The sequence below is a fragment of the Euprymna scolopes genome, chromosome 20, assembly GCF_053919585.1.
Source record: "Euprymna scolopes isolate OS-2025 chromosome 20, ASM5391958v1, whole genome shotgun sequence".
NCBI lineage: Eukaryota > Metazoa > Mollusca > Cephalopoda > Sepiida > Sepiolidae > Euprymna > Euprymna scolopes.
This window is the reverse complement of record NC_136501.1, coordinates 93,087,309-93,110,529: the sequence shown is the minus strand read 5'-3', so window position 1 is coordinate 93,110,529 and position 23,221 is coordinate 93,087,309.

Here is a 23,221-nt window from a genome sequence, read left to right as displayed (position 1 = left end):
TCGAAAAAAGGTTAATCTGCTTAAAAAGACTCAAAATCAAACGAATTTGCGTTGGTAAATGTTGGTAGAATGAAATGGTGTTTCGAATTGAAGTGTCCGACCATATTTGGCTTCCTTCTTGTTAAGCGCACTGAAAAGAAAAATTGAGGTTTCAGATTTTTTAGGTCCTAGCAACTTACATTGTTGAAAATCGATTCCTAAGTCAGTTATTATCACATAGGATCGAAGGGTCAAAAGGCCAGAGTCGCTATTTTGCGCACTTATTTTATATCGTGTGATTTCAGTTTTTCTAGTAAGTGTTTGCACGTTAGACAATGCATTCCAAAGGTTGATTTCTCCGCCTGAAATGTATTACCTCTTTACGTTCTAATGCTTCTCCTATTATGTTAAATTATCAAGTAAGTATTATAAATAACTAGCACGGCTACCCGGCGTTGCTCGGGATCGTATAAAACAATGAGAAAAACGAAGTTGGTTTTGAACATATCTACTATTCTTCGGATAGAGGATTTTTTTATGTCTCTATATCATTTGCTATCTCGAGCAAATGAATAAGTAAGTTTTTTTGTGTGCTAAATTGTTAGATGAAAGTAAAGAAATTTTTTTTAAGTGCACTCCCCTCCTAATATAAAAGAATGGCTTTCTAAATAATATCGTTATTATGTCAGCACAGTCTGTATTTTGCAGAGTTCAGTTTTTGTAGGTCCTGGATAAGACCTTAACTATATCCGATGATGAGGCCCTAGCTTGCGTGCTTTGGGGAGAGTGGAGCCACCCTTTAATTACCATTGCTCTCAGGTCCACTCTGAACCGGAGTGGTAGTACCTGTAACTATGGGTTAAATAGAAACTGACTGGAAAAAAACCCAGATATATTCTATTAAAAAACTTTTCTTCAAAATCACTGGATTTGGCATTAAATAACCTGAAAAGGGTTGATGTGCAGTAAGACAAACAAACACAAGGCAATCGGTTTTTGTTTATTATATTGTTAAATAAAAATACACAATAGTTAAATAAATCATAAAAAACTCAGCATTACTATATTCATGCATGTGATTTTAAGAATGTTACAAATAAACACTCAGAATTACTTGATCAATGTACCTAATTTTTGTAATGTGAAAATAAGCACTCAGCATGAATGTACATAATGTTTAGAATGTGACAAATACACACCCAGCCTTCCTATTTATGTTAAATCATCAAGTAAGTATTATAAATAATTTATACCTTATATTTAAATACTCTTTTCACTTTTTTTAAACGCGACAGAAAATCCATCGAAGAATATTGAAACATACATATTTGATGCATTTATAAATAATTTCTTTTGAATCTTAAGCTTGACAAACCAACTAACATGATATTATAAAATGTGTACGTCAGATAGTGTCCATAGAGTAGCCTTGGTGAGTAACTTCTCTCATAGTCTTTCTATTATATTCAATATATACGTTTGTTCTGCTATTCAACTATTTCTTATTTTTCTGAATCACTTCCTAACACTCTGGGGCACGCCTATATTATCATGGTAAGAGGGCGATAAATGTCATCCAATGCATAAGTGATAAAAATGTTATTTTAAACTTTAGTATTGAGGAAAAATGTTACTTGGCCAAGGAATGAGCGGCTAGGGTATCATGTAAGAAGCGAGGTTGCATTTAACATCACAAACATTAGAATGAGAGATCGATGTAAATGCTATTTCAGATTGAAGCATTGCAGACCGATGGACCAATGAGCATAGCCTCAAACCTTGACAAATTATATTATTATTCCGTTGTTTCTCATCCAACCGCCAAATATGATTACAACTTTCAACTTTGATCCGAAAATCTTGTTAGAATTCCAACTGACGGTTTCCGAAAAAGATGTCATGTGAAAAGGTCTGACTTTGTATTTTCATGTATTTCTTTGAAATGGCAATAAAATAACCATTTATTAAAGCAGTTTGTCAAGGAAAAGACATTAGATATTGAGAAATAATATATTATATATTATGTAGTATCCCTCTCTCTCTCTCTCTATCTCTCTCTCTATATATATATGTATAGTGTATATAATGTAGTAAATGTATTGATAGATAATATAGTATATATGATGTAGTAAACGTAAATAGTAAAAGTCTGACTACAAAATAGTGTTCTCTATCCACCTATCTATTTCTGTATATCTCTTTCAACTTCTTTCTCTCTCTCTCTCCCTCTATCTCTCTCTCTCTATATATATATGGTTTTACATCTAAACACACACACATATATATATATATATATATATATATATATATACTAGCATGACCCATTAACCAGCGTTGCCCGGTTGATGCAGCCCCTCCCTCGTAAAAAAATTAAAGTATGGTTGTTGTTGGTGGCCACCCTCCAATCCCCTCATGCTAAGACCGGCTTTAGGAATAAACACCCTCAACGTCCGCATGTTAAGCAGAGCTTTCGAAATAGACAAGCCCAACTGATTCATGTGAAGATCAGTTTTCGGAATAGACACTCCCAACTATAAAAAAAGTGCTCGTCTCTGCTAAATTTAAATGAGATTTTCGTAATCAGCATAGTATAAAACATATAGATGTCGTCATGTTAAAGAAAATTGTGGAGGTGGAGCTAATGGGAAAATTTACCCACAAAAAGGTATTGTTTTCTATATAGAGGGATCCTTATCAATTAATATATATTTTCGGCACGACTGTAATCTGTAGAATGCGACGACAATCGGTTAATATTTTAAACTCTGTAGTTGTTTTTTTTTTCATCACGTCTGTAATACGAAAATTGTGGAGGTGGAGCTAATGTAAAAATTTACTCACAAAAATTTATTGTTTTCTATATAGAGCCGCGCTTTTCAGTTAATATATTTTTCAGCGCAATTTTAATCTGCAGAGATGACGAAAATACAGTTAATATGTTTAATTTTGTTTTGTTTTTTTAGCAACGCCAATCGGTTAATATTTTTAATTTTCCTTGTTATATGAACAGGATTGTAATCTGGAAAGTGCGACGACAATCGGTTAATGTTTAATTTTGCTGTTTTTTAGCAACACCAATCGGTTTGTTTTCTTTTTCAGCACGATCGGCATATGCAAAGTGCGATCACAATTGGTTAGTATGTTTAATTAACGTTTTTTCAGCACGATTTTCTCCTTTAGAGAGCGACGCTTTATTGCATAATTTCTGTAGCGTTTGTTTAATTTTTGTAGAAGTGGATTCCGGAATATGCGAATAGTCAAGTATCAGCCAACCAAAATGGTCGAAATTTGAGAAATGAGAATTTATTATTTTTGAATCGCGTAATGGAAAGCTTATGTTATTTGTATGTATGTAATTACCAGTTTATGGCGGTGCAAGCAAAATATCGTAGGATATATAGAATTTGACCCGGTCTCAACTGGTAGCAATTTGAGCGCTAAATGTTAAGAGAGAAAAATATCAACTTCTTCCTTTGTAGATGATGCGATTGCGATAGTGTTGCTCATCGGATGCGATGTAGCATTTTATTATCATTAACGAATGTGGCAGAAATGCTGATCGTAAGCTACATAAGATATTGGTTGTCAGGCAACATGTATTGAATTTGCATGTGGCAATTGTTGTTGCAAACTTACGGTACTTTCATTTAGGGGGAAATTTCTGCAATAAAAATATTATATATGGAGATACCTTGATATATATATATATATATATATATATATATATATATATATATATATATATACTTTTTTACATGGGGATAACCACTTATCGGATATTTCTGGTGAGCCAGCATCTTTATTAAATATTGGTTACAACTGTTTGAAATCCAAGACAAACACTACAGAAGATTCTATCAAATATGCTGGAATTGTCTATCTAATCTACAATGCGAAAATTTTCGGCTGAAAGCGCTAATAGAGAATCCATTCAAATCACTCATTTTCATCACTGGGTTACAGTCTCCAGAAGATGCGGAAATACGCACATGTCTACTGTCCATGGTTGATAAAGATAAGGAAATAACAGTACAAATTCTGACTACGGAATGTCAACAACTAATAAATCTAAACCGACCCACGACAATGGTACAACAAAGCCCATCGGTTTTAAACAACATCAAATCGGTAGAGAAATACCCAACTGGAAATAGAAAGAAGTTAGCAACACCCTGTTAGTCATGAAGAGATATGCACTACGATCGTTTTCGTCCATTTAAAAGGCCTATGTGTCAAAATTGTTCACGTTGTGGTGACAAGGACGGGTTTTGTGATAAAAATAACCGCAGCAGATTCAGGAAGAATACTGCATAGCCAGGAGGCAAAACCCACAGAAAAACACCAGGACGTTTCCGGAAAGCCATATCAAATTCAATTCGTGCAACTTTAAAATTCAATTTTGAAGTTCGGAGAAAACTTATACGTGTTGAGGTAAACAAACCAGTGAACTTTCATTTCGATACCGCTTCGGATATCACTAAAATTTTACATCCAACATGGGAGTTGTTTAGAAAACCCAACTCTTAAGAAGACAACTAGTGTTGCTTGTGGTGCATCAGCAAACAAGATACAACTAAGTTGTGAGTTAACATGCAATGTCTCTATTAAAGAACAAAAGATTTCAAGTGTTTTCTATGTTGCTGATGCATCAATCTTGAATCCTTTTGGTTTAGATTTTATTGAAGAAGTTGATCTCTTCAATGTTCCCCTAAGCTCAATTTTCAATTTTTTAATGTTAATGCTACAGCAGATGCTGAAACACATTTAAAGAACATACGTAAAGTTCAGCAATGTTTGTCAAGATGATCTTGGATATCGTTATAAAGTTAAAGCGATTTTAAAACTGAAGGCAAATGCAAAGCCAGTCTTCAGACTAAAGCGTCCGGTAAGATGCGCAGCTTTAGCCACAATAGAAAAATAATTAGATTGCCTACAACAAGAATGAGTAATCCAATCTACAAATTACTCATCCTGGCCAACACCTATTTTCATTGTGAAGACGGCTAACGGCAAGTACGCCTATGTGCAGACTTTAGCACAGGACTAAAAGACAGGCTTGAGACATATTAGTATCCACTACACGAACAGGAAGATCTCGTCTTAAAACTCAACGGTGGAAACTTTTTTTGCAAAACTGGATTTTGTCAGATGCATATTTAAAATTTTGCAGATGCATATTTAAAATTTTGCAGATGCATATTTAAAATTTTGCAGATGCATATTTAAAATTTTGCAGATGCATATTTAAAATTTTGCAGATGCATATTTAAAATTTTGCAGATGCATATTTAAAATTTTGTCAGATGCATATTTAAAATTTTGTCAGATGCATATTTAAAATTTTGCAGATGCATATTTAAAATTTTGCAGATGCATATTTAAAATTTTGCAGATGCATATTTAAAATGGAAGTTAAAGATTACAAAAAGGTTCATACTATTAACACCTACAAGGGATTATTTCAATTTAACCATTTCGGGTCAAGTCATTTTCAGAAATATTCCAACAAACTATGGATAAAATTTTAAGAGAATTGCCAGGAGTTTCAATCTACATTAGTGATATCATCGATACAGGCACATCTCAAGAAGGATTACTTCCGTGTTGGATCGAACTAAACAATATGGATTTCAATTAAGACTAGAAAATTGCAAATTTTCCAAACTTCTGTGAAATACCTTGGATTCGCATTTGACAAAAATAGTCGAAAACAAGATCCAAACAATATTAAGGCAATAAAGCACATGTCAGCTCACAACCATGATGCAACACTATGATCGTTTCTGGGACTTGTAAGTATTTGATGGAGCTATGATAACAGCATATTCTTTTCCTTATTTTGATTCTCAGGTATATATCCATTGATATCTTATATGTTTTTATGTAGTGATGTGGTTCTCGGTTGATTAATTGTGGCTATCTGTGTCGAATATACACTCGGGAGTCAAAAAAAATGAAAATAATATGCTGTTGTCATAGCCCTAGTCATTATATTTCCATTATTACCCGAACTGCACAAGTTACTAGGGCCTGTAAATAATCTTTTTTACAGTAAGATACCAAATAGAACTGGTCAAGCACATACAAAGAATTATTTGAGAAAATCAAAACACTTCTTAGTTCTGATCTATAGGAACATGACTTTTTAACCTAACAAGCATTTAAGCAAACCGCACACACATCCATGCATACACATTTTAAACAACGCATCTTAAGGTAAAAATAATACTAACACACACAAGGAACTTTCAACGTATACTACGAACTCCCGTATTTATACACGCACGCACACACTTTAACGAACATTCCGATTTTCATACATGTTCGTGTCGTGAGCTCATACTTACAACAACAATTAAATTCATGCATGATACATATCCACATACACGCATGCTCACAAAAAAAACTCTGTTAACGATCTCACCCGCTCTAGTTAAATAAATTATCTTGTATTTATATATGTAACTCGACTCTTACGTCGTCCTTCTTAACGTTATTCTTTTTAACGTCTTCTTAAATGTACTAGTAAAACATACGTTTCATTGTTGATTGCTTTTATTATTCTGTCCAAGCAACGACGACCTCCGACCGTCCAACTTATCGAATACACAGCCTAATCCAGTAACCGGTTTATACACGCAGCCTACAAAGAGGGGATCCAGCTATACAACCGGTAACTAAACTGCAGAGCGAGTCCCCCAACAGATCTATTGCTAACACTCATAAGACATTATTATTTTGATGGATGCTTCGGACTATGAACTTAGAGCAGTAATATCACATTTTTCCTGAGGCAAACGAAAAAGCTGTTACACACGCATCAAAGTCGTTTAGACCTACTGAACAAAAGCATAGCAAAATTGAGAAAGAATTCCTAGCAATTATCTACGCGGTAAAGAAATTTCATTTTACTCTGATCACAGACCACAAGCCCTTAATAATTATACATGGTCGAAAGGAAGGATTTATAGTTGACGCAGCAAAACGCGTACAAAGATGGGTAACTATGCTTTTTAGATTACGATTCTTTTTATAAAGTATCAGCCAGGAAACAAAATTGGCCAAGCAGATGCGTTATCCAGACTCATCTCTTTTTATCTAAAGTAGTGGCAGACATAATCATCGCTGCTATATCTGTGGAACCTGAAGTTATTACTGCACTTGTTTCTACAGTAAGATCGCTACCTGTCACTTAAGAGATGGTCCAGGAGTCTATAGCAGCATATCCATTATTAAAGAAAGTTCGACATTTGTCTCTCACAAGGTGGCCAAAACCATCCACTGACCAGCAACTTCAACTATTTTTTGCAGAGATCTTCTTTATCCGAGTTCAATTGAACACTTCTCTTTGGAGAACATGTTAATGCCCCATTAAAAATCCAGAATAATTTCACTATAGAATCAGGAAATGAATCGAATACAAAGCTTTGACACGTGGATATGTGTATTGGACAAATATGTATAGGCAATTAGAGCATATTGTAAAATGTCAACTAGTTTCGAAGTTTCCGCCGAAAACAACATTGTATGCATGGCCTATACCAGAAATGCATTGAACACGACTACACGTGGACTTTGCAGGACCAATTAATGGACAAGATTACTTCATATGGGATGATGCTTACAGTAAGTGGTCAAAAGTCTTTCAGATGAACCATCCTACATCAAATAAAACCGTAAAGAAACCACAACAAATTTTCAGCAGATTCGACGTTCCTGAAATTTTAGATTCTGATAATGGTGCTGCATTTACCTCAGCAGACTTTTCTGACTTCTGTAAACAAAAAAATATTCTGCATATCAGATCTCTAACTTTCTATCGACAATCAAATAGCCAAGCCGAACGCTTTGTCGCCACATTTAATAAAGCACTCTTGAAGTGAAAAAGGGAAAGAACTACTCGAGAGATCATGGAAATATTTCTAAGTAGCTAGAGAGTTACTCCAAATCTAAATTACTCAAATGAAAAGCCTCCTGCTGAAGTACGTTTACCAATGGATGCTATTGTCCATCATCAAATATTTTTTTTTCTCAAGAGAAACCAGACGATAGAAAACCAATTAAATCGTCATCATGGAGCTATGTTACATAAATTCCTTCCATGATAATATGTATTGGCAAAAGACTACCGTCGTTCTGGTAATGATGTGCATGTACAATCATCTATTTAAGTCAGACATGCTAATCAACTTAATAACTCCTATTGTTCAAAGAGACAATCAAATAAGACAATTACCCATTACATATTTAACTGAGCACGTTTGATGTATCTCAATGTGTTCAAGCAACATGCAGTAAACAAAAAAGTCTGAAAAGAAATGTCCAACTTGAAGGATGCAAGTAATGGGCAAAACAACTTCAGTTCCGTAAATCCTACAAGCATTATATTATAGAAGAGAGGTGTAATAGCGATCAAATAGAAAATACCTATAAATAAAGAAAGTAAGAGTTACCGTCCTTTATAGATCCTAAAAAAATTGGAAAGTTCTACTGGGTGTACCGTGGACAATATGGCGGTTCCGCTGGGCATTTAACATCGTTATTTAAGGTTTTCTGCCGTAAATAAATTGTAATGAGCTTGTCTACTTATTATTCGAATATTCAACGATTTTGAAACCTTCATTCTCCAAAAACAACAATATATATATAAATTTGTGTGTGTGTGTGTGTGTGTGTGTGTGTGTGTGTGTGTGTGTGTGTGTGTGTGTGGAACTAACGTGTACCAAGTAATGAAGGAGAAAACCATTCCATGCGAATAGTTAAGAAGATTGTCAGTCGGATAGTATTAGTGTAATGAATTTGCGGATTAAGACGACGCCTCGACAGGTATAAGACGACAATGTAATACTTTTCAGGAAAAGAGTTCCTTTGTAACTTGTAAGAAAATTCTTGAAAATAAACATTTTTAATAGAAATTCCGTTTAATTTTGATACACAAATCTTTGCAATGATCATAACAAGACAAATCCTTACTGTGAATGGTTTATGAGATGCAAACGTTATTATAGATATTTTTGTGTATCGTTTGTTTTTTTGCTAATTTCTTGCATGTTTTAAGTTTATATTAGGTTTTATATTAGGCAAAAATATTGCAGTTTGTTATTTTATAGTTGCATGTCAAAAATGACATTATTTTTTAACCAACCTAATATTTGTGTATATATTTGTTCACGAGAAACACTCGTCTACCTGAAAACACTATCAATAATTTCCCTTTATTTCTTTATCTGCGCTTAAATCTAAACTTAGATTCCATGAACAAAGCTTTTTTTTTAGAACTGCACACCTGTGGAACTCTCTTCCTTTTCAAGCTGATTACAATATGGTCGTCTTCAAGTCCAACGTAAACAAATTCTTGATGAGCAGTCCCCCCTTAATTTCCACTACTATCAATTACTACGATATTGTCCCATTGACGACTGCACACCCTTTAACCCTTATCCTCGAGTGCACTCTTGGCCTTGATAAGTGGTTAGTCCTATGTAAAAAAATAACAGCTTGAATTGTACGGCCACGTCACCAGGTGCCATCCATCCGTATTCAAACGTATGACCCATATTTAAAATAAGACCTTGATGAATACAATTTCTCAAATACATTAATCAAATCAATATGAAATATTTTTTATATCACTGCGGATATTTTTTGTACGTTCGTTTGATTTTTCTGAGTGTGTTATTCTATATCTTACTCAGCCTCTCGCGTGCTTATATCTTGTCTGAAAAAAGCGAACCGAAAATAGATCGTTGCGTGTTTTATGTGATATATTGTCTACAACATTGATAGGTAAATCGATACGTGATTATTATGTGCAACAGAAATAATGTAGCAAGAGTTTATCAAAATTACCCAGATACACATTAAATATGTAGTTTTAATATATGTCCGTCTCTATCTTTCATTCATATATATATATATATATATATATGTGTGTGTGTGTGTGTGTGTGTATATATATATGTATATATACTCTGTGTGTGTGTGTGTATATATGTATATATACTCTGACTGACGTTAAAAGAAACGGATCACATATAATATTAGAAGATGTATCGAGACACAGCGATGGGTATATTGTATCTGGCAGAACGGTGGTTCATTAAAAGTGTGGGGTCTGCGTACGCGCCTGGTTCACAAAGTATGGAAATAATTTTTGATGTAGATGTACATAATAATACTTTAATACGTATGTTTTAACTTAAATAGGAGTGGTATAATAAAATTGTGGAGTCTGCTTTCGCGCCTGGCCTCCATGGAAATAGGCACAAACTTTAATAAAGACTTTTCCTATCTATCTGCGTAAGTATACTTTGATAATTATGTTTCAGTTTGAAGAAATATGGTATGATAAAATTATTAATTAAAATTATGAGGTGCTTTGGTTTTGATACCCCCAAATTCGAAGCTATCTCTTTACAAACCTTCCTTTTCATAACCTATTCATAACCTATCATACTTTCATAAATCAGAGTCCATTTTCTGTAGGCTGTTTTTGGACCCAGTCACCGACGGATACTTTTGCTCGTATATATATATATATATATATATATATATATATATATATATATATATATATATATATTTCAGATGATTTGAAACCATAGCAGCATTGTCTCCTCTCCATCAAGGCCAGAGGTTTTGAGTGTATATATATATATATATATATATATATATATATATATATATATATATATATATATATATATATATGAATATTTATCATTCAAACACTACCGCGTTTGAATATATGGTTAAGTAGCAGATTTAGTCATTAAGAACTGCTGTAAAGCTTCACTGCTCACTAATTTCTCGACTAACTTTCAGTTTATAGATCACCTTCTCAGCCATCGTGTGAATTTTTTTTTTCAATTTTCGTGCAGTAAAACAAAAGTTGAATTTTCAGATGTTCGAAATGGTAAAAATATGTAAAGAGGTAAGCGACGCTTTTCTGACTGTTTTCCCGAGCAACCACATCATTTTAGCGACTACTGTTGCTAATAATTCACTGCTGTCCCAAAAAGAGTAATAACAAGTGAAACAGAGAGAATGAAAGCATGAAAGGGAGATAATTGGAGGGATTTTATTGAAAGCAGACGAGTGTTGTACATAGTTATTACATGAGTGTTTATGGGGGCAAAAATTAAGACTGAAATTAAACAAAGAAACAATGAATTTATAGAAAGCCTGGAAAAATCATGGATTACAATAGAAAAATGCGAGCATGAAAAGTAATGTGGTTAAGCTTAAACATGGAAAAGTAAAAGGACTAGTTGTTAAAACTGGAAAAGGAAAGGACAAAATATTCTAGTAAAAATATGATTAATTTACAACTTAAAATAATGCAGAATAAAGAATTTATAACATTACATAATTTATGCTTAATGCTGCAATATTTTAAGTTATGAATTTATTAGATTTTTTACTAGAATATCTTGTTCTTTTTCTTTTCCAGTTTAAACAACTAGTCCTTTACCTTTTCATGTTTCAGCTTAAGCATATTACTTTTCATGGTAATATTTTTTTTTGTAATATATAAAGTGAAAATTCCTGTCTGTGTGTGTGTGTTAGTGTAATATTTGGTCTAAATATTTGAAATTTTACATAAAAGGTATTCAGAGACATCCCAAGCTTTTTAATCGGTTTGACTGGAACATTTGAGCTGCCAAAGGGTCAAAGTTCAATAGATTTGACTAGCAAATTAATATATTACAGTTTGCTAGACTATTATATAGTCTCGCAAACTACTCAGCCAATTATGCGTCAAGAGACATTTGAAATTTATACAGGTATTTATATAGGTATTTATATAGGTATTTATATAGGTATTTATATAGGTATTCAGACATGAAGCAACCGTTTTACTAAGTTTTTAGCAAAAATTTAGCAGCCAAATGTCAAAGTTGAAAGAGTTGACCTTTGCAGATTCTACTAAATTCCATCTAAGGACTTTAAGTGTTTGATGTGGGTAACTTGGACATAGGAAAAATTTGTAATTTTATTTGAGACAAAAATAATAATTGTTAAAGCGTCCAAATTCGGGTCAAAGTTATTAAAAAAATTACCTATGTGGTATCTACGAAATTACTGACAAACTTTGGTCTAAAAACTTGAAATCTTACAGAAAGTGTATTCACAGGTAGAGCAAGTAAGGAACAGTATATATATATGTATATATATATATATATATATATATATATATATGTGTGTGTGTGTATTTATGTATTAAAATAAAATGTTATAAGCTATAATAATTTATGCATCGACTTTCAGTAAATATAAATATATAATCATATATATATATGCATATCTACATATTCATATATACATGAATGTATATATAAATATGCATATATATATATATATATCCAGACATATGCATATATATGAATATGTATGTATATATTCATATATATGTATATATTCATATATGTTCATATATATATATATATATATATTCATATACATATATATATATATTCATACACATATATTCATATATATTTATATATATATATATATATTCATGTATATATATATTTATATATATATTCATATATATTCATATATATATTCATACACATATATTCATATATATTTATATATATATTCATATATTCATATATATTTATATATATATTCATATAAATATATTTATATATATATATATTCATATATATATTCATATATATTCATATATGTATTCATGCACATATATTGATATATATTTATATATATATATATTCATATATATATATATTTATACATATATTATATATATATTCATATATATTCATATATATATATATTCCTATACATACATCTATATATACATATATATTCATATATATATTCATAACTATATTCATATATATATAGATATATATATATATTCATATATATATTCATATATATATATTCATATATATATATTCATATATATATATTCACATATATATATATTCACACACACACACACACACACACATATATATATATATATATATATATATATATATATATATATATATATATTTGCATTTCATAAATTATTTCCTTTGTAACAAAAAAAAAGAGTTTTTCATGACTTCTTTTCAGAAATTGTTCATTGTTCGTTTTATTTTTTCCTTTTTCAACGTACTCCTGTTCGCGTATTTTACCATCAACACTTTCGATTCCCATTCATTACAAGAGGTAAATTCGTCACTATAGAAGTGAACAAACAAAAAATAAATTATAGATAGAACAGATATATTGAAAGCAAATACGTATATACAATATTTACATAGAGTCCATTGGTATAATTATGGGGAGACCGTCCCTTGAGGCGTCGGCTAGGTGGTCGTTGACTTTCGTGTCTCGCTGAGTCTCTCGTTGGGTCTAACGTTGGATCTTTTTTTTTTTCACTGTCTTGACACTCCACGTATGCTAATTAGGTAATTTCCCCCTTCTTTATATTTATATGGTTGACACTCCACGTATGCTAATTAGGTACTTTTTCCCCTTCTTTATATTTATATGGTTGACACTCCACGTATGCTAATTAGGTAATTTTCCCCCTTCTTTATATTTATATGGTTAACACTCCACGTATGCTAATTAGGTACTTTTCCCCCTTCTTTATATTTATATGGTTGACACTCCACGTATGCTAATTAGGTAATTTTCCCCCTTCTTTATATTTATATGGTTGACACTCCACGTATGCTAATTAGGTAATTTCCCCCTTCTTTATATTTATATGGTTGACACTCCACGTATGCTAATAAGGTAATTTCCCACTTCTTTATATTTATATGGTTGACACTCCACGTATGTTAATTAGGTAATTTCCCCCTTCTTTATATTTATATGGTTGACACTCCACGTATGTTAATTAGGTAATTTCCCACTTCTTTATATTTATATGGTTGACACTCCACGTATGCTAATTAGGTACTTTTTCCCCTTCTTTATATTTATATGGTGGACACTCCACGTATGTTAATTAGGTAATTTCCCCCTTCTTTATATTTATATGGTTGACACTCCACGTATGCTAATTAGGTAATTTTCCCCCTTCTTTATATTTATATGGTTGACACTCCACGTATGCTAATTAGGTAATTTCCCCCTTCTTTATATTTATATGGTTGACACTCCACGTATGCTAATTAGGTAATTTCCCCCTTCTTTATATTTATATGGTTGACACTCCACGTATGCTAATTAGGTACTTTTCCCCCTTCTTTATATTTATATGGTTGACACTCCACGTATGTTAATTAGGTAATTTCTTCCTTCTTTATATTTATATGGTTGACACTCCACGTATGCTAATAAGGTAATTTCCCCCTTCTTTATATTTATACGGTTGAGACTCCACGTATGCTTATTAGGTAATTTTTCTCTTCTTTATATTTATATGGTTGACACTCCACGTATACTTATTTGGTAATTTTTCCCCCTTCTTTATATTTATATGGTTGACACTCCACGTAATCTAATTTGGTAATTTTTTCACCTTCTTGATATTTATATGGTTGACACTCCACGTAATCTAATTTGGTAATTTTTCCACCTTCTTGATATGTATATGGTTGACACTCCACGTATGCTAATTAGGTAATTTTTCCACCTTCTTTATATTTATATGGTTGACACTCCACGTATGCTAATTAGGTAATTTTTCCCTCTTCTTTATATTTATATGGTTTACACTCCACGTATGCTAATTAGGTAATTTTTCCCTCTTCTTTATATTTATATGGTTGACACTCCACGTATTCTAACTAGGTAATGTTTTCCCCTTCTTTATATTTATATGGTTGACACTCCACGTATGCTAAATAGGTAATTTTTTCCCCGTCATTATATTTATAGTATTGACACTCCACGTATGCTAATAAGGTAATTTTTCCCCCTTATTTATATTTATATGGTTGACACTCCACGTATGATAATTAGGTAATTTTCCCCTCTTCTTTATATTTATATGGTTGACACTCCACGTATGCTAATTAGGTAGATCCTATCACAACGATTTACTTTGATCGGAATTTTTAATAAGATACCAATGTTTGCTGCATTTTTTTTTCTTTTATGGAGCTGACTTTCTGTAAAATCCATTTAAAATGTTTTTTCTGTTTGTCTGAAAGTTTCAATTGATTGGAAAATCCCGGTAATTACCCCTCCCCCCGTTATTTGTTTGTTTGTGCGCAAAATAACTGCTGAATTACATTTAATTACTTCAAATATCAGGGAGACAAAATAAATAAACACTTGCTGCTCGTATTTTAATTTACCATTCGCATATTGTTGTTCTTTTATACAGGGAAGTGACCACTTATCAAGGCCCGAAGGCCACCATATGATAAGGGTTAATGAGTGTTTAGTGACCTCTAAACAACAGCGAAGTGATCGTTAGTGGTGAGAAATTGGATAGAATTTGATTAAGTAAGAGAGTTGTAATACAATTGGAATTAAAAACAACAAAATTGTAAATTTATTGCCGACTATCATCCTCATCTTTCTTAGTTGTTGTTTCACGATGTTTCGGCCAACTAGTTCTCTAGCCTTCGTCAGGTGGTAATTGCGACAGATAGGAACTGCTTACTGCATTCTCAGCAATAACTGCCATCCATAGTTGTTGTCATACCACGTTTTAGCCAAGTAAGCCTCTGGTCGGCTTTGGGTAGGATTGAAACCGCTATCTTCAGACAATTCTTACCTCGAACTTAAAAGAGTCAACGTCGCTATATAGTACGCCACGGGCCCCGAAGGGCGGTAAAGGTTGGATTTTTTGATAGTTGGTCGAAACGTCGTGAAACAACAACTAAAAAAAATGAGAATAATAGACCGTAATAAATAAATGAATAAATAATTCTCATCTCAATAATGAATTCAAATTGAATATTATATAAACAAAATTGTAGTCAACTGGCAAGCAGACCAGCAGAACAAATAGCCACAGGCGGACAATTCTGAGAAAAAAGCTTTGTTCGTGAAATTTACGCTTCGATTTAAGAACAGATAAGCTTAGGGAAAATTGTTTATAGTGTATCTAGTTAGATGAATCGTTTTTCTATGAGTTTGGTTAAGTGGACCACAGATTGACGCTCGGACTAGTACTCGCCATGAAAATAACGATATCGCAGAGTTAAGTTTGCAACTTCTATTCTGTAGGAAAGAGGTTGCAAAAAGGAGAATGCGGCATCACCTACTTAGTTTCGAGACCGGTTTTGAAACTCTGTCGAGCCGAGATGTGATGTTCCGACTCAGATGTTTACTTATGTATACTCTACTGTTAAATGTTTAAATTCATCGAGCTTTTATATTGACAGAATGTGGTCATTTTTAATTATACATACACATATTTTTCATGGATGTATATACACATTTATTTTTCATATATTTAGTCGCGTACAAGCGTCTATAAGTCACTCCGTAGGTCCGTCGGTCGGTCTTTCTGACGGTCGGTCGGTCTGTCGGTCGGTCTGTGCTTGACCTTTCTGGTTAAGATCAAAGGTCTGTTGTTAATAGATGCTGTTCTTAGCTTTTTAAGCTTTTCTTGGCCTTTTGGCCAAGATCAGAGTGTAGTGTCTGTTCCGGCAGATGCTGCAAGCTATGACTAGCTAGGACTAGCTATGACTAGCAAAGACCAGATGTGGGGGCAACCCCACATGCCTGACCTTTAACCAGCTCCCATTTCCCACCTCTCGGGAGCTGGTCCCCTTTTTCCCTTCCCCCTCCCTTCACTCCTCACATTAAAAATCGGCCTTGTGCCTAATTTGCTCGGTAGGGGAGCAAATAAATACCATCTGTTCCGCCAGATGATGCAAGCTATGACTAGCTATGACTAGCAAAGACCAGATGTGGGGACAACCCCACATGCCTGACCTTTAACCAGCTCCCATTTCCCACCTCTCGGGAGCTGGTCCCCTTTTTCCCTTCCCCCTCCCTTCACTCCTCACATTAAAAATCGGCCTTGTGCCTTATTTGCTCGGTGGGGGAGCAAATAAATACCATCTGTTCCGGCAGATACTGCAAGCTATGACTAGCTAGAGCTAGCTATGACTAGCAAAGACCAGATGTGGGGGCAACCCCACATGCCTGACCTTTAACCAGCTCCCATTTCCCACCTCTCGGGAGCTGGTCCCCTTTTTCCCTTCCCCCTCCCTTCACTCCTCACATTAAAAATCGGCCTTGTGCCTAATTTGCTCGGTGAGGGAGCAAATAAATATCATCTGTTCCGGCAGATACTGCAAGCTATGATTAGCTATGACTAGCTATGACTAGCAAAGACCAGATGTATGGGCAACCCAACATGTCTGACCTTTAACCAGCTCCCATTTCCCACCTCTCGGGAGCTGGTCCCCTTTTTCCCTTCCCCCTCCCTTCACTCCTCACATTAAAAATTGGCCTTGTGCCTAATTTGCTCGGTGGGGGAGCAAATAAATACCATCTGTTCTTACTACATGCTGTACTTTTGTTTGTAATTTTGAGATATAAAGTGGGGGATTACTTTCCTGTATTAATTTAATGTAAAATGATCACCCACTTAACAACCAGTTAGTCTCAAAGCCATTGAAGTCATTCTCCAGATCAGTCAAGTTGTTTTTGAAGGATTCCACTATTTTTTAAGCATTTAAGTCATTCTTAAGGTCATACAATTCATCCTTAAGTTCATTAAAATCATTCTAAGTCATTTACTTTTTATTTATTTAAGTCATTTCAGCCCATTTTTCGGTCATTTTAGTTTATCTTTAAGAATTTCATGTCAATCTTACATTCACGCATTCATTTATTACACAAGAGAACGCGACTAATGGCTATCGGCCTTGTTATTTGTGATGCTGAAACGAATTCAACTATTTGTATGAAAATAATTTGGTGATACGCTTTTTTTTTCTATTCTACTTCAGTCGAACTTCTCAGAAATCAAGGGTCTACCATTTTTAGGGCTTACACTTGAGCGCTATGTGAGACAATAGATATTCGAATATTCCAACAATATTTCCTTTAACACTCAAATGGGGTTCATTCAGTCTTTGACAGAATATGGATACCCACGAAGGGATGCCTGCGCGTTAAATTTTTGTGTCAGGTGTTGCGCAATCTCCAACCACACCTCTCCTGAGTCGACATTGTTAAATACCAGTGGCAAGTTAAGTGTACGTACAGGATAACTGAAAACAAATTCCGATACAAGCGGAGAGCACATACAGCGCCTAGAATTCCCAAATGGTTACCCATCTGGTATTAACCAGACTCAACGTTTCTTAACTTCGGTGGTCTGGCGGGAACAGGTGTGTCAACGCGATTATGCCGTATACTACTGAGATAGTAAAGGAATTAAGAAAATTATTTCCCTTTTAATTTTTTATTTCCCCATTTATTTTGAATATGGTATACTATACATTTCTATTTGGTCTTTTTGGTTTTACTGGATCCCAGGACAAGAATTCATCTCATCACTTGGAGTAACCAGCTCTGTTCAGTTACTTAAATTGGAGAAGGTGCAGCCTTCCTCGTAAAAGCCAGTGTTAGTAAGCCGTATTAAGGAGATCTTGTTTGAGCCGCGAACATTATGTGATTTAGAATATTTAGTCGTGGTTTACTTGTAAGGAAACGTATCTTCATTATAAGTTGTCCTAAGAAACGTTTGTACAGAGAGACATTAGACACCAAAGAACAGTGTCTAGTACAACTCCAAGTTCTCTCTATTAGGCAGTAAAGTTCTCTCCATACTCTTTATACATGGGAGCGTATACATTTTTAAAAATATAATTACACAGACACATGCTTCGTCGTATAAGACTAATCAGCATCAAACCAGCGAAACTCAAAACCGAGACCCCAGAAACGGTTTCTGACGCTCTGTCACTGAAGCAAACTGATTACACTATAGGGGACGAAACACGTCTTTCTGGATTATCATGTTTAAATGAATAACGTTTTACGACATATTTGTTTGGTTCAATGATGAGGTGTCACGTGTAAGTTTCTGGGGTCTGAGCGTACAATATTTCGATGAAAAAATTGGTTGCGATGTGTCATTCTACAGCCCGGAAAAAAAACGGTGGCACCTACCTGATAAACACAGTTTTAATCAGGAAATAACTTTTACACATCTTGGATGGGTATTTTTCAAAAAAATTACTAGGGTTGGGACGATTAATCGGAATCGGGAATCGGAAAAATCGGACATTTTGGACTTATCGAAATCGGTATCGGAATCGGAAAAATGTATGGCTATTTTCCGGTGCCAAAAACGATTCTTTAATTGTTTTTTTTTCATTTGATTTTGTTTAAAGCAAAAAGCTTCAGCTGCTTATAATAATGAAGAAACGATAAATATTTATTTTAAACTACATGTAAAACTAAACTCGTTAGATAATCCCCCACAAATGCGTTTTTAGATTTCAGAAAATATTTACACATTTACCGTAAGATTTGGCGATAACAGTGGAAAAAATAACTCTTTAGGTGTTTTTTTAGAAATATATAAAGAATCAGAATCGGAATAAGAACGTATATCAAAATCGGTAATTCAGTACGGAATCGGTAATTTTATCTGAATCTGGAGTATTAGAATAGTCCCATAAATAATACGTATATATATATATATATATATATATATATATATATATATATATATATATATATATATACTCTATTATGCAGTCGAGTTCTCTCCATACTCTTTATACATGGGAGCGTATATATTTTTAAACATATAATTACACAGACACATGTTTAGACCAACTAAGAACCCCAAAAGAACACAACAAAGAACAAATTCTAGCATACGTCTCTACACACTACACAAACAACCCAGAACTATTCACACAGATAACAAAAAACCTTATCCTCCTCAATCAGAACGACAAACTAAACAACATACTTAAAACAACAAAAATAATAAAAAGCAAACGCCAACCCAAAAACTTAAAACACATCTTAACTTCCTCAAAACTCGTCCCACATACTACAAAAGGGGTTACAAAATGCAACAAACCGCGATGTGGAGTATGTGACATAATAATAGAAGGTAACACATACACATTCAAAAACCCAGCACAAACATTCAAAATAAAAAAGGATCTAAATTGCACCTCCAGAAATGTAGTATATGCACTAAGATGCACAACATGAAACAAATCCTACATAGGCGCCACCAAAAATTTCAGCAATAGAGTGGCCTTACATAAGAGCAACATCAAAATTGCAGATAACAGACACCTCTATGTTTCAAAAAACGTACACACATGCAGTGGAAACAGCTTCAAAATAATGCCAATCTTCCAAACAGACAATTATTTTTATTTACTTACACAGGGAAAATACTTCATCACCAGATTCACTCCTGAACTGAACAGAGCCTAATATCATCACACAAAAACATGAAATGCAAGGTACACTCGCATGCACATCCATACACATACACATATACACACCCACACATAAATCGGAACCGACACATTAAAACACACACACGTGCGCGCATACAACCACACACAGACATAACACCCCTATCTCTAATACAACACACTGAACAATACCAACCCTATTTAACCTCGAAACCAACAACACTAAGAAACACCTAGAATCATAGTATAATATCTGTTCCAACACCTCGCTCCCTCCTCAGTCAGTGGAGGAGAAACCCCTCTTTGGATTTATCGAGCTTTTACATCTGGCTGAGATAAATTTATAAATATTAATTTTTTAATATTTATAATATACTTTAATTTTACCATCTTGGATTATTTTGGTAAATTGGATTGAAATGTTTATTTTATATATATATATATATATATATATATATATATATATATATATATATATATATATATATATATATACAGAGAGAGAGAGAGAGAAGGAAAGAAAGGGAGAAAAAGACAGAGAGAGAGGAGATCTTAGTCCAGATTAATAGAATAATTAGTAGAATAAAAGTCCAGAGCATATCAGCCGGGATTATATAATTGTACTCTAGAATTAATATATATATATATATATATATATATATATATATATATATATATATATATAAAAGAAATAGATAAATATATAGATAATTATTCACTCATACTTTATTGACGTTAGAAATAGTTTCTGAAAAAATGCCCTATATGGACAGCGCAGCGATGTAACCCGTTAAATGTAAAATATTCACAGTCTCTTGCGTGCAAAAGTCCTCTTCGTCGTTCTTTCTGATATGAACCGCCAAACATATACAAAAACAATATTATAATGTAGGGCGGAATCTACGAACTCACAAACTAATGACGTAAGTGCAGATGCGATCGCACTTCCTGTATATTATTTAGACTGTTATGTTAAATCATGGACGTCTTATCGATTTCCCGCACGCTACAGAACACGTGCACGTTTTATGCGGGCGGTCTGTTGAGTTTGTGCGCTAAATATGTCATCCCTCCTGCAAAACGCTGTCGGTAATTTACTTTTGCGCACGCCATGGCCAACATCAAAAACAGGTATACGATCAAATCACGCACGTCCATGCATTCTCACGCATACGTCATGCCTTCTTTTATGCAAGATATTCGCTTTGCTTTCTAATCTCTGTATCTAGTTCTTTCGCTATCTCTAAATCTCTCTCAACACACACACAAACACATATACACATACGCACATACATACAGAAACATATATATAATTTGTTTACATATATATACTAGCAGGGGTGCCCGGCGTTGCTCAGGTGTTTGGGGGTGTATGCTGTGCAAAAAAAAGCAAAAAAAAACACCAAAAATGGTTAATTTTTTAAAACTTTGACCCCTATTATGACCCCTTAAAATTTATTGTTTCGGGTTCAAATTACTTTATTAAGTTAGATCCAGGTTCAAGGAACCTATATCTAAAATTTCAAGTGTCTAGACCCAAGTTTTGTAGAGTTCTTAAAGGTCAAATCGTTGAAATTTGACCCCTTAACAGCCAAATTTCTGGCTGACACCCGTCACATCGATATTCCCAAATCTCAGTACCCGGTATTTCAAATTTTGAGTCTATAGACTAAAAATTGACAGAGTTATTGCGTAGGGAAATGTACACAGACAGACAGACAGACAGACAGACACGTTCACTTTTATAGATATATATATATATATAGAGAGAGAGAGAGAGAGGGAAAGCGAGAGAGAAAGAGAGAGAGAGAGAAGGAAAACGAGATGGAAAGATAAATATAGATAAATATCATGTGCAATTTTCTTAATATTCGATGTGCTTTCTAACCTCTATATCTATTTCTCTATTTCACAATCTCTCGCAACACACACACACACACACACACACACACACACATATATATATATATATATATATATATATATATATATATATATATATATATATATATTTAAAATCCCTTAACAGTGTTTCATGATAAACAACTGATGTTCACTTAAAAATAAATTATTACTGGTTCTATAGTGAATTCGAGAGAGCAAGTAAATGCAGTGATTGCAGGTGATTGAACGACTTACTATTTAAATAGTTTTCTAACGAATGATAAAAAAAAAAATCTTCTTTTTTTGTTGTATAGTTTTAATCGTTAAAAACTTCCAAGACTATATATATATATATATATATATATATATATATATATATATATATATATATATATATATATATACATGTATATACAACATTCTAATTGTGAGGAATCGGGTTACTGATGTTGAAGCACTATCCATAGGCTGTTGAGACCCATATAGAATTTTGTTTTATGCACTTTTTCTGCGCTAAGGAGTTGCCTAGCTGGTATAATTATGCTTGAGAACAATAGGTCGAAAATATTGTATGCGAATATTGCTAATTTTAAATGAATATAACAATGTGTGCCTTTTCTTGGTGAAGATGTACAAAAATATTTATTCATTTAGTATGGCATTACTGAGATATATTAAAAACTTGATGTTATTCAAATGGATAGAAGCACGCATATATACGTACATATATATGTTTATTTTTTAGTTTTTATATTATTTATTTTCCTCTCTCGCATGCCCCATTCATGACAACCTTTTCTTTTTTTTAATCGCTATTTTCCTCGCGCGAGGAACGAAACTTGGTTATCTTTGTTCATTTTAAAATATTTTTTAATCATCATATTAATTGGGCTATATTTAGCCATAAATAAATTTTGTACCCTTGTATTTTAAAAAGAATATATATATATATATATATATATATATATATATATATATATATATATATATGTGTGTGTGTGTGTCTGTGT